The sequence below is a fragment of the Triplophysa rosa genome, unplaced genomic scaffold, assembly GCF_024868665.1.
Source record: "Triplophysa rosa unplaced genomic scaffold, Trosa_1v2 scaffold175_ERROPOS813387+, whole genome shotgun sequence".
Lineage (NCBI taxonomy): Eukaryota > Metazoa > Chordata > Actinopteri > Cypriniformes > Nemacheilidae > Triplophysa > Triplophysa rosa.
In genome coordinates, this window is record NW_026634183.1 from 22427 (window position 1) to 32392 (window position 9966).

Sequence of the window (9966 nt, forward strand, 5' to 3'; positions counted from 1 at the left end):
CCCAACTTTGTGTAAAGCTCTGGGTCCCCCTTCCTCTCCACTGGAGGGTCATAATTTCGCGTTAGCGTGTTCGTCTGACTCGCCCAGGCCAGTCAACGTCGCTCCGCAGAGATTGTGACGCGGCTCAGTGCTGTGGCGTTTTCCATAGGAACCCCATTCTGTCGGTTCGACACAACGTCGAGAGACCGACAGAAAGGGAAAGTCTTGGTTACGGATGTAACCTCGGTTCCCTGATGGAGGGAACGAGACGTTGTGTCCCTCATGCCACAACACTGGCCGCCCACCCCAGCGGTCGGGGGAGGATGCTTTAGGCTCCTCAGACCAAAGGTGAATGAATGAGCACGCCGGCTTCCCTCTTATACCCGGACATCCGGGGAGGAGCCCGGCATGCAAATTTCATTCGCCAATTTTCATTGGCCTTTTCTAAATACTCAGAAGATGATAGGTTCTCAAGACAAACCCCATTCTGTCGGTTCGACACAACGTCGAGAGACCGACAGAAAGGGAACATTAGACACGGCAGGGAGGCAATACACGAAACGAGAGGGGCGGGGCCAATGACGAGACACGAGAAAACACATGAGAAGTAAAAAAACATAAACAACTCATGGCTTTCTCACATAAAACCTAAGGGCTCTGTCCCGATCCTGCCACACGACTAGGAATTCATAAACAAGAAGGTAGGACCGTGACAGATAGATAAATATTATGATTGCTACACTATTTCCTGTAACTGAAATCCAATGGTTGAAATGAATGCAAAGGATTCTAAAAAACAATAGAAACAAAACGAAATTAAGTAGAAAGAGGTTCTGTGTTTTACCCTGTCATTTGGCTATAGGTTGCATTACAGTGGGCTCTATCTCTACCATAATTCACCAGATGGCCGTTTTCTACTTTTGCGATTCTGACAGCAATTGTTAGTTAAATTGTGCCATGAGCCTTCTCTGTGCCTCTCATAATTGATGCTCCACATATTTCACTCGAGTATTTAAACGCTCGACAACGCATTGATGCACATTGTTTGCCTTGATACGGAATGTTCGCCTATGTATTGTCAAACTATTATTAGTCTCGCAGATAGTTTGTTTAATTATTTTTTTTAAATATTGTGGTAGTCCAGGGATCGTAAAGTATTAATTTCTGCATTGTTTTTGGGCATTGTAGACAGACATGCGGTTGTAGCCTACAGGTATTTGCCGATTGGTTGATGCGGTATTTGTCCCACCCCTCCTGCGCTGTGATTGGATGACAATCATTATGCATTAGCACATCGCCCTCCACTGGATGTACAATGAGCAGCAATAAACTATATTTTAGCATTTTAGAATGCATACACTGCTGAAAAAGCGATAGAAACCATCACATAAATTTTAAATCGTAAAATCGCCCCCCTTGTTGGCAGAGACTACTTAGACTAGCTCCGCCCACCAATATGTGATTGGAATAGAAAAAGTGTAAGATTGACACTACTTCAAACAGCGACTCGAGCGGCATAAGGTGTAAAGTCTGTATAGACCGGGGGAGACCGGGGTTCTAAACCCGCTGAAAACCTTCTTTAACCTTTTTTATTACTTTACAGATCATGAAGGCATTTGTTTTCAATAAAATTAATTTAAGACTTAAAAAACATTTTTATTCATAAACTTTAGGTATAGGGCTTTAATATCTCAATAAATTGCCATCATTTTAATAATTTTTATAAATATAATGATTTACTGTCTGTTATTATTGCATAATGTTTAATGCACAACAATACTGATGTGCAAATAGTAACATTATCTGCCACTATTTATAAGTAAAAAGCATCTAACTACTGTACTTAATCCAAAGAAAATAGGCCCTACATCTATTTTTGGTTAGTGTAAATAGCATATCGCTAAAAAAATGCTGCTATTTTCACTTAGTGGAAACAGAACTTACTACTATTTAAACTTAGTGTAAATAGCATCTGTTGCTATTTTCACTTAGTGAAAATAGCATCAATTGCTATTTACACTTAGTGCAAATAGCAGCTTCCATTTACAATTTCTGGCACACTCCACGGCAAAACCACAATCACTCTTTCCAAAATAGCCGGGAACCTCTGAGTCATGTTTGATGACCAGCTGTCCTTCAATGATCACATTGCAAAGACAACACGGTCATGCCGATATACCTTATTTAACATTAGAAAGGTTAGACCCTATCTCACTGAGCATGCAGCACAACTCCTTGTCCAGGCCCTGGTAATCTCAAGGTTGGACTACTGCAATGCTCTCCTTGTTGGTCTTCCTGCAAAGGCAATCAAACCACTCCAGTTGGTTCAGAACGCAGCAGCATGCCTCGTCTTCCAACAGCCCAAAATGTGACACGCCTTTTCATCTCTCTCCACTGGCTACCGGTTGAAGCCCGTATCAGATTCAAGTCACTAATGCTTGCCTACAGGACTATCACTGGATCTGCACCGGCATACTTTCACACCTTCCTACACTCCTACACCCCACCAAGAACCCTGCGTTCAGCAAATGAGCAGCATCTTGTATGGCCTTCTCAAAGGGCAGTAAATCGCTTTCCCGCTCATTCTCCTTCACAACTCCTTCCTGGTGGAACATTCTTCTGAACTCAGTCCAGTCAACCACATCTCTCACAACATTAAAAAAAACGACTTAAAAACCATCCCTTCTGTGAATACTTGACAAACAAATGAGATACAGATGCCTTAGGAATGGCTTTCAAAGACACTCTTAACTCCATGGGCGTTAGTCAACATGTGTCAGGACCCACTCACCTTTGTAATCATACTTTAGATTTAATCCTGTCTTACAGTATAAATGTGGACGACATTAAAATCCTTCACCAGAGTGAAGACATTTCAGATAATTATCTGGTATTATGTTTGCTTCACTGGCCTACGGCTGCAAATAAAACGTCTTGGTTACGGATGTAACCTCAGTTCCCTGATATGGAGGGAACGAGATGTCGTGTCGAGCCGACAGATGGGGTTCGTCCTTGAGAACCTATCGCTTCCGACTTCTTTAGAAAAGGCCAATGAAATTGGCGAATGAAATTTGCATGCCGGACTCCACCCCCGGATATCCGGGTATAAAGGGAGACGGCGTGCTGCATTCATTCACCTTTGTTCTGAGGAGCCTGAGTACCTCTCACGACTGCTACAGCGGGTAGCACGTGTTGTGGCATAAAGGACACAACGTCTCGTTCCCTCCATCAGGGAACTGAGGTTACATCTGTAACCAAGATGGCGTTTTCCATAGGAACCCCATCTGTCGGCTCGACACAACGTCGAGAGACCGACAGATGGGGTTCCTATGGAAAACGCCACAACGCTGTGCCCTGTCACAATCTCTAGCGAAGCGACGGTAACTGGCCTAGGCGTGTCAGCCGTGAGCGCTACCGCGAAATTGTAACCTACCAGTGGGTAGGTAAGGGGTCCCAGAGCTTTTCTTGAAAGGTGGGAAAGCCCCTGCCTTCAGCCCTCACAGGCGGCGGCCTTGTTTCTCTAACAGCGAGAAGCCGCCCGGTACTGTAAGGCCACTGGGTAAGCGCTACTTCCTCAAATGGGGGAGGCGCTACAGAGACCACTTCCTACAGTAGGGAGAAGTTTAGTGGAGATAACAACATGGTCTCGCCGTATAGGGGAGAAGTCATGAGAGAAATGTTTGGTTGCCTGTAGACTGAAGGAGTTAACCGCAAGGTGGAGGTCCACCTAGGGAAGGTCATGGGTTGCCAAGGTGGGAACCAATCATGAGGATACATCAGACCGCCCGATGGGGGGGTTACAACGCCCGGTAGCACTAGGTCCGTTTAGAGCTGTTGTGTATGACTCATTTGGTATCCGGCCTAAGGGGCAGGGCTGCTCTGCCCAGCCTGCCCGCAGGAGGTGCTTGCTTACATGGATGGAGTGCCTGTTCTTCACCCAGTGAGGAAAGAAGGGAGGCTAAATTAGTACGCTGACTCGCCTAGAAAAAAGGGGGGAAGGTACTGTCATAAGCGTACACCCTACCGGCCGCCGGTCTTACCTGATGCCCTGCAAGACTCGAGCTGGCTGTAGGACCTCGCGAAGGTGTTGGGTGTAGCCCAACCCGCAGCTCTGCAGATGTCTGCCAGAGAGGCGCCTCGAGCCAGTGCCCATGAGGAGGCTATACTCCGTGTGGAGTGAGCTCTCACTGCCAGTGGGCACGGGCGATCTTAGGACAGGTACGCCGTAGTGACGGAGTTCCAGGATCCAGTGCGCCAATCTCTGTTTGAGACAGCCCTCCCCTTCTACTGGTCTCCAAAACAGACAAAGAGCTGCTCAGAGCTCCTGCGGCTCTGCGTGCGGTCCAAGTAAAGGCGCAATGCACGTACTGGACTCAATACGGATGGGGTTGGGTCTTCCTCCCCGGTGGGGAGCGCCTGTAAGTTCACCACCTGGTGTCTAGGGGGAGTGGTGGGAACTTTGGGCACGTAGCCGGGCCGGGGTCTCAGGATAGCGTGAGAATCACCGGGTCCGAGTTCTAGGCAATCTGTGGACACGGAGAATGCTTGGAGGTCCGCTACCCTCTTGAGCGCCATCCGGAGAGCCGTCTTCATCGTGAGGTGAGAAAGAGCGGCATCTCTGAGGGTCTCTAGGACCGCATCAAGGTCGCAAGAGGGTACGGAGCGCAGGTGAGGCGGTAGTCTTCCCGCGCCCCTTAGGAACCAAATGATCAGGTTGTGATCAGCAACTGGGTCGTGATGAGCGGCAATGGCAGCTACATACACGTTCAGTGTGGAAGGGGAGAGATTACTCTCGAGTCTCTGGAAGGACAGCACGTTCCTGATCGAGCAACTCCGCAGGTCTTCTCTTCGAGAAGAGCACCAGGATGAGAAGAGGCACCACTTACAGGCGTATAGCCGCCTAGTGGCCAGGGCCCTAGCATGAGTGATGGTCTTAACCACCGCAGGGGGTAGGCCACTCAGGATCTCCTCGTCCCGTCCAGGGGCCAGACATGGATGTTCCAGAGGTCTGGACTGGGATGCCATAACGTGCCCTTCCTCTGGGAAAGCAGGTCCTTCGTCAGGGGAATTGGCCAGGGGGGAGCTGTCATCAAGAGCATTAGCTCCGAGAACCAAGTCCGGTTAGGCCAGTATGGCACAACTAGTAACACTTGATGCTCCTCTTCCCTGACCTTGCACAGGGTCTGTGCAATGAGGCTCACTGGGGGAAAGGCGTACTTCCACTTGTCCCACGGCCAGCTGTGTGCTAGAGCATCCGTGCCGAGGGGGGCCTCGGACGGGAAGTACCCTAGCGGGCAATGGGTGGTGTCCAGGGAGGCGAACAGGTCTACCTGAGCCTGCCCGAACTGTACCCAAATGAGCTGGACTGCGTGGGGGTGGAGTCGCCACTCTCCGCGAGGTGCCAACTGACGAGAGAGCGCATCGGCTGTCTGGTTCAGGTCACCTGGGATATGTGTGGCTCGCAGGGATCTGATCACCTGCGGACTCCACAGGAGGAAGCGTCGGGCGAGTCGTGTTATCTGCCGTGAGCGAACGCCACCCTGGCGGTTGATATACGCTACGGAAATTGTTCTGTCCGACTGGACCAGCACGTGCTTGTCCTGCACGAGAGGTTGTAGCCCCTTCAGTGCAGGTAGCACATCCAACAACTCCAGGCAGTTGATATGCCCGCGCAGGCGGGGGCCCGTCCATCGCCCCGACACTGCGTGCCTGTTGCACACGGCACCCCAACCCTGCAGGGAGGCGCCTGTTGTCACTACGATGCACCTCGTGACCTGTCCGAGAGGGACCCCCGTCCGTGGAAACGTCATTGAAGACCAAGGTGTTAGTTGCGTCAGCAGAGAGGCGTAATCACCATCCGCCTGCTGTCGGTGTGCCACGCTCTCCAGGGAACTCGACTCTGTAGCCAGTGTTGGAGCGGTCTCATGTGCATCAACCCGAGGGGTATCACCCCCGCCGAGGATGCCATCCCAGGAGCCTCTGAAATTGTTTCAGGGGGACTGCTGTCTGCTTGAAATATTCCAGACAATTCAACACTGACTGAGCGCGCTCTGTAGTAAGTCGCGCTGTAATGGAGACAAGAAAGAGGATGCTCTGCACAGGGGAGAGCTTGCTCTCTTCTCAGTTGACCTGTAGTCCCAATCGATCTAGGTGCCGAAGCACTAGGTCCCTGTGTGTACATAACAGATCTCGCGAGTGTGTCAAGATAAGCCAGTCGTCGAGATAGTTTTAGTACCCGCACACCTCTCTCCCTGAGGGGAGCGAGGGTGGCTTCCATGATCTTCGTGAAGACTCATGGGGACAGGGACAGACCGAAAGGGAGGACTCTGTACTGATATGCCCGACCCTCGAAAGCGAACCGTAGGAACGGGCGATGACGAGGGAGAATCGAGACATGAAAGCAAGCGTCCTTCAGGTCAATTGCCATGAACCAATCTTGACATCTGATAGCCGTCAGGATGCGCTTCTGCGTGAGCATCCTGAACGGCAGCTTGTGTAGGTGCCTGTTCAGGGTACACAGTTCTAGCAACCCCTCCTTTTTGGGGACGATGAAGTACGGGCTGTAAAACCCATTGAACATCTCGGCTAGAGGGACGAGCACGACTGCTTCCTCTCCAGAGGGGTGGCGACCTCGGCCCGAAGCATGGGAGCATGCTTGCCTCTGACTGAGGTTTGAGAGGATGCCCCGAAACTTGGGCGGGCATCTGGGGAGTTGGATCGCATAGCCGAGACGGATCGTATCCTGTAGTCACGTGACGGTTTGGGCAGTGTGGATCCCTCGCCGGCTCTGCTGTTTTACCTGCCTGGCGATGATGTAGCACAATGCACCATCGATTGAGAGTGCTTAGGCTGATGATTATCCTCGACATTGGGTCTCGCCGTGACGTAACGTTGAGTTGCCGAACACCATCGTGTAGAGGGTGAGAGCGGCTGTGATAAACACCCAGAGAGAGAGAAAACTCTTAGAAGTGGGCTGTTGGGATGGGGCAGGAACCATCCCGGATCTACCAACCAGCGATGGAATGGCTGGGGTCGGGCCCGAAGGTCTTCTCGATCTCCCTGGGGTCTTCCCATGAGGGCCGCTTCGGCTTCCGCCACGGCTGCTGACGGGGTGGTGGTCTCCTCTTTGATGTCTTCTTCCGGGGGGGCGCCAAAACCGGAAGGTGTCTAAGAGACCAGGGCTGCTGGGAAGCAGACGGTGCACGGGATCTTGACGGCCAGAGGGCAGCTGAATCGCGGCGGGGGAGGATATGCTTGATATCTTCTGTCTGCTTCTTTACTGTCGAGAAATGCGGCTTGACAGTATCACCAAACAGCCCCCCCCCCCCTTGCGAGATGGGTGCATTGAGAAAGCGGACTTTCTCGGCATTACTCATCTGTGCAAGGTTCAGCCAGAGGTGTCTCTTCTGGACCACAAGTGTGGACATCGACCGACCCAGGGCCCACGCGGTCACTTTGGTTGCCTGTAGAGCGAGGTCGGTGGCGGCGCAGAGTTCCTGCATAAGCGCTGGGTCGGTCTTACCCTCATGGAGCACTCTCAACGCCTTGGCCTGATGGACCTGCAGGATGGCCATAGCGTGGAGAGAGGAGGCAGCTTGGCCCGCAGCAGAGTAAGCTCTCGACACCTAAGATGCTGAAAAAACCTACATGCTTTGGACGGGAGTCTAGGTCGAGCCCCTGGGGGACATCAACGTATCCTCTAGCTGCCCCACCATCGAGGGAAGAAAGGGCGATGGAACTAGTTTGACGCGCTCAAACCCTAGGTACCATGTATCCAGCCGCGAGCATTGGGAGAGGCAGTGCGGTGCACTGCAACCCAATGCTGGCGGCCCGGGAAGGCATGGCTGACATTTCAACGTCTGCTTCTTCCTGGGCTCGACCCGCTGAGGGAGGGAGCTCCGAGGAATCGTCGGAGTCAGATGCCAGTAAGTCACCCTCCGATGCTGCAAGGGACATCTCATCATCACGCACCATTTCCGAATACGTGGTTGAGGATCAAGTCAGTGGGAGCGTCTCATGGGGAGTGGTCAGACGAGCGAGACGAGGTGCGAACGGTCTGCGAGCCGGTGGCTGACGGATTAGCGCTCACAGTAATCCTCATATCACACTCGCTGCTCGCCGCAGCACGACTGTCACGGAACGGAAGGCAGACGAGGTGGTGGCTGAGTCCTGTTGGAACACAGCCACCCGTGATTCAACGTCTGAATTGTCAACCGCCCGCAGTGCAGGCAGGACGTATCCACAATGGCTGCCCTAGCGTACTGGAAGCAGACCTCGTGTCTGTCCCCCTCATCGATGAGTGTGTTGCACCCACGAGAACAGCGGGACATGCCACGCTGTGACGCAACGTCTGAATCGTTAACCGGCCGCAGTGCGGGCAGATGCAAATTTCATTCGCCAATTTCATTGGCCTTTTCTAAAGAAGTCGGAAGCGATAGGTTCTCAAGGACGAACCCCATCTGTCGGCTCGACACAAGGGAACTCCTTGTTACAAATATGGTAGATCAATAACTTAAACTACTAAAGATGCGTTTCTCGATAATCTGCCCGAATTGTCTCAAATCGCTAGCATGACAAATAACATTGAAGATCTTGACACTACCACTGAAAATTTTAATTCAATCCGATCATTTTCATGACAATGCTTCTACGATCTTTGACTGATCGTAACCCACAGATGATTACACCACACTTTAACATGTGCCTTTTTCGTCTTTTATTGTTCTATTTGTCTTTTTACAGCGCTATCAATGGTGTAGCAGCGCCTACGTTTACATTAGTTTAGCGGGAAGATCCCAGAGTTGTCAGATTTGCGTAAAAAAATCTGCCAAATGGCCATTCAAAGCTTGCCGGAAAACCGAGAGCTTAGAAACCGAGAGCTGAAATACTTGGCAACAGTGAAAGGTCCTAGCAGATCGCAAGCCAGATAAATTGCGCACACAGGAAACCCCGCTGCATAGAAATCATTTACTACTTTTGGAAATTTTTATAAATGTAGGTGAGTAAAAAGTATGATATTTGTCTTTCAAATGTAGTGAAGTTAAGTACAAGTACTCAATACTCAATAAGACAATAGGAGAATAACTTAAGTAAAACTTAAGGTATACTTAAGGACACACTTAAGGGAAAATTACACTTAAGGTGCTTTATGCAACCGGGCCCAGATACTCAAAAAGTGTACTTAAGTACAGTACTCAGGTAAATTTACTTCGTTACTGTCCACCTCTGTTGTATACACTATACTTAATGTGCATATTGTGTTCTTAATATGCATAAATGTTGTTATTTACTATTTCTCTATAATACAGAAGCTGTGTTGTTCAGCTTTACAGAGCCCAGAGACAACTAGATATACATCTACAACAAAACATGGCTTATTACCTTATAAGAAAATGCACTGCATTAATAGTTTTTATTCTTGTATAGCTGGCTTAATAGAAAATAAATAAGCATTTACGTCATGCCAAACGAATGCATTACAAACATAACTTTCTATTGCATAATGCTCGGGTGGCATATCAACATATGAAATACAGAACTATAAAAACCAGCAGCTCCTGTCCCAAATAACAACAATAGGACAAGTGTAGTCGACTTCACGCGGCGCTGCCATACTGATGAGCGAATGACAACAAAGCACCGCTTGCTCTATCCGGCGTGATGACATCAATTTTGTCCCAAAATGCACTCCCACGTACCCTTGTGGACTCGTGCCTAGTGCCCTATAGGTCTGCACTTCCTGACGTCACCAAGTGTGGACTCTGAGGAGGTCCACAAGACCGGATTGCGTCATTTGGGTCAGGGCCTTAGAAGTAGGGATGGGCGATACCACAATTTTTTTATTCGATACGATACCGATACTTTTTCTTGAAATGTTACCGATACCGATGCCGATACCGATGCTTTTTTAAAATAAAAATCTAATTACAATTAAAAAAACAAATTACATACTTGTACTGGCTACTAATAACAAATTTATTAAAAAAG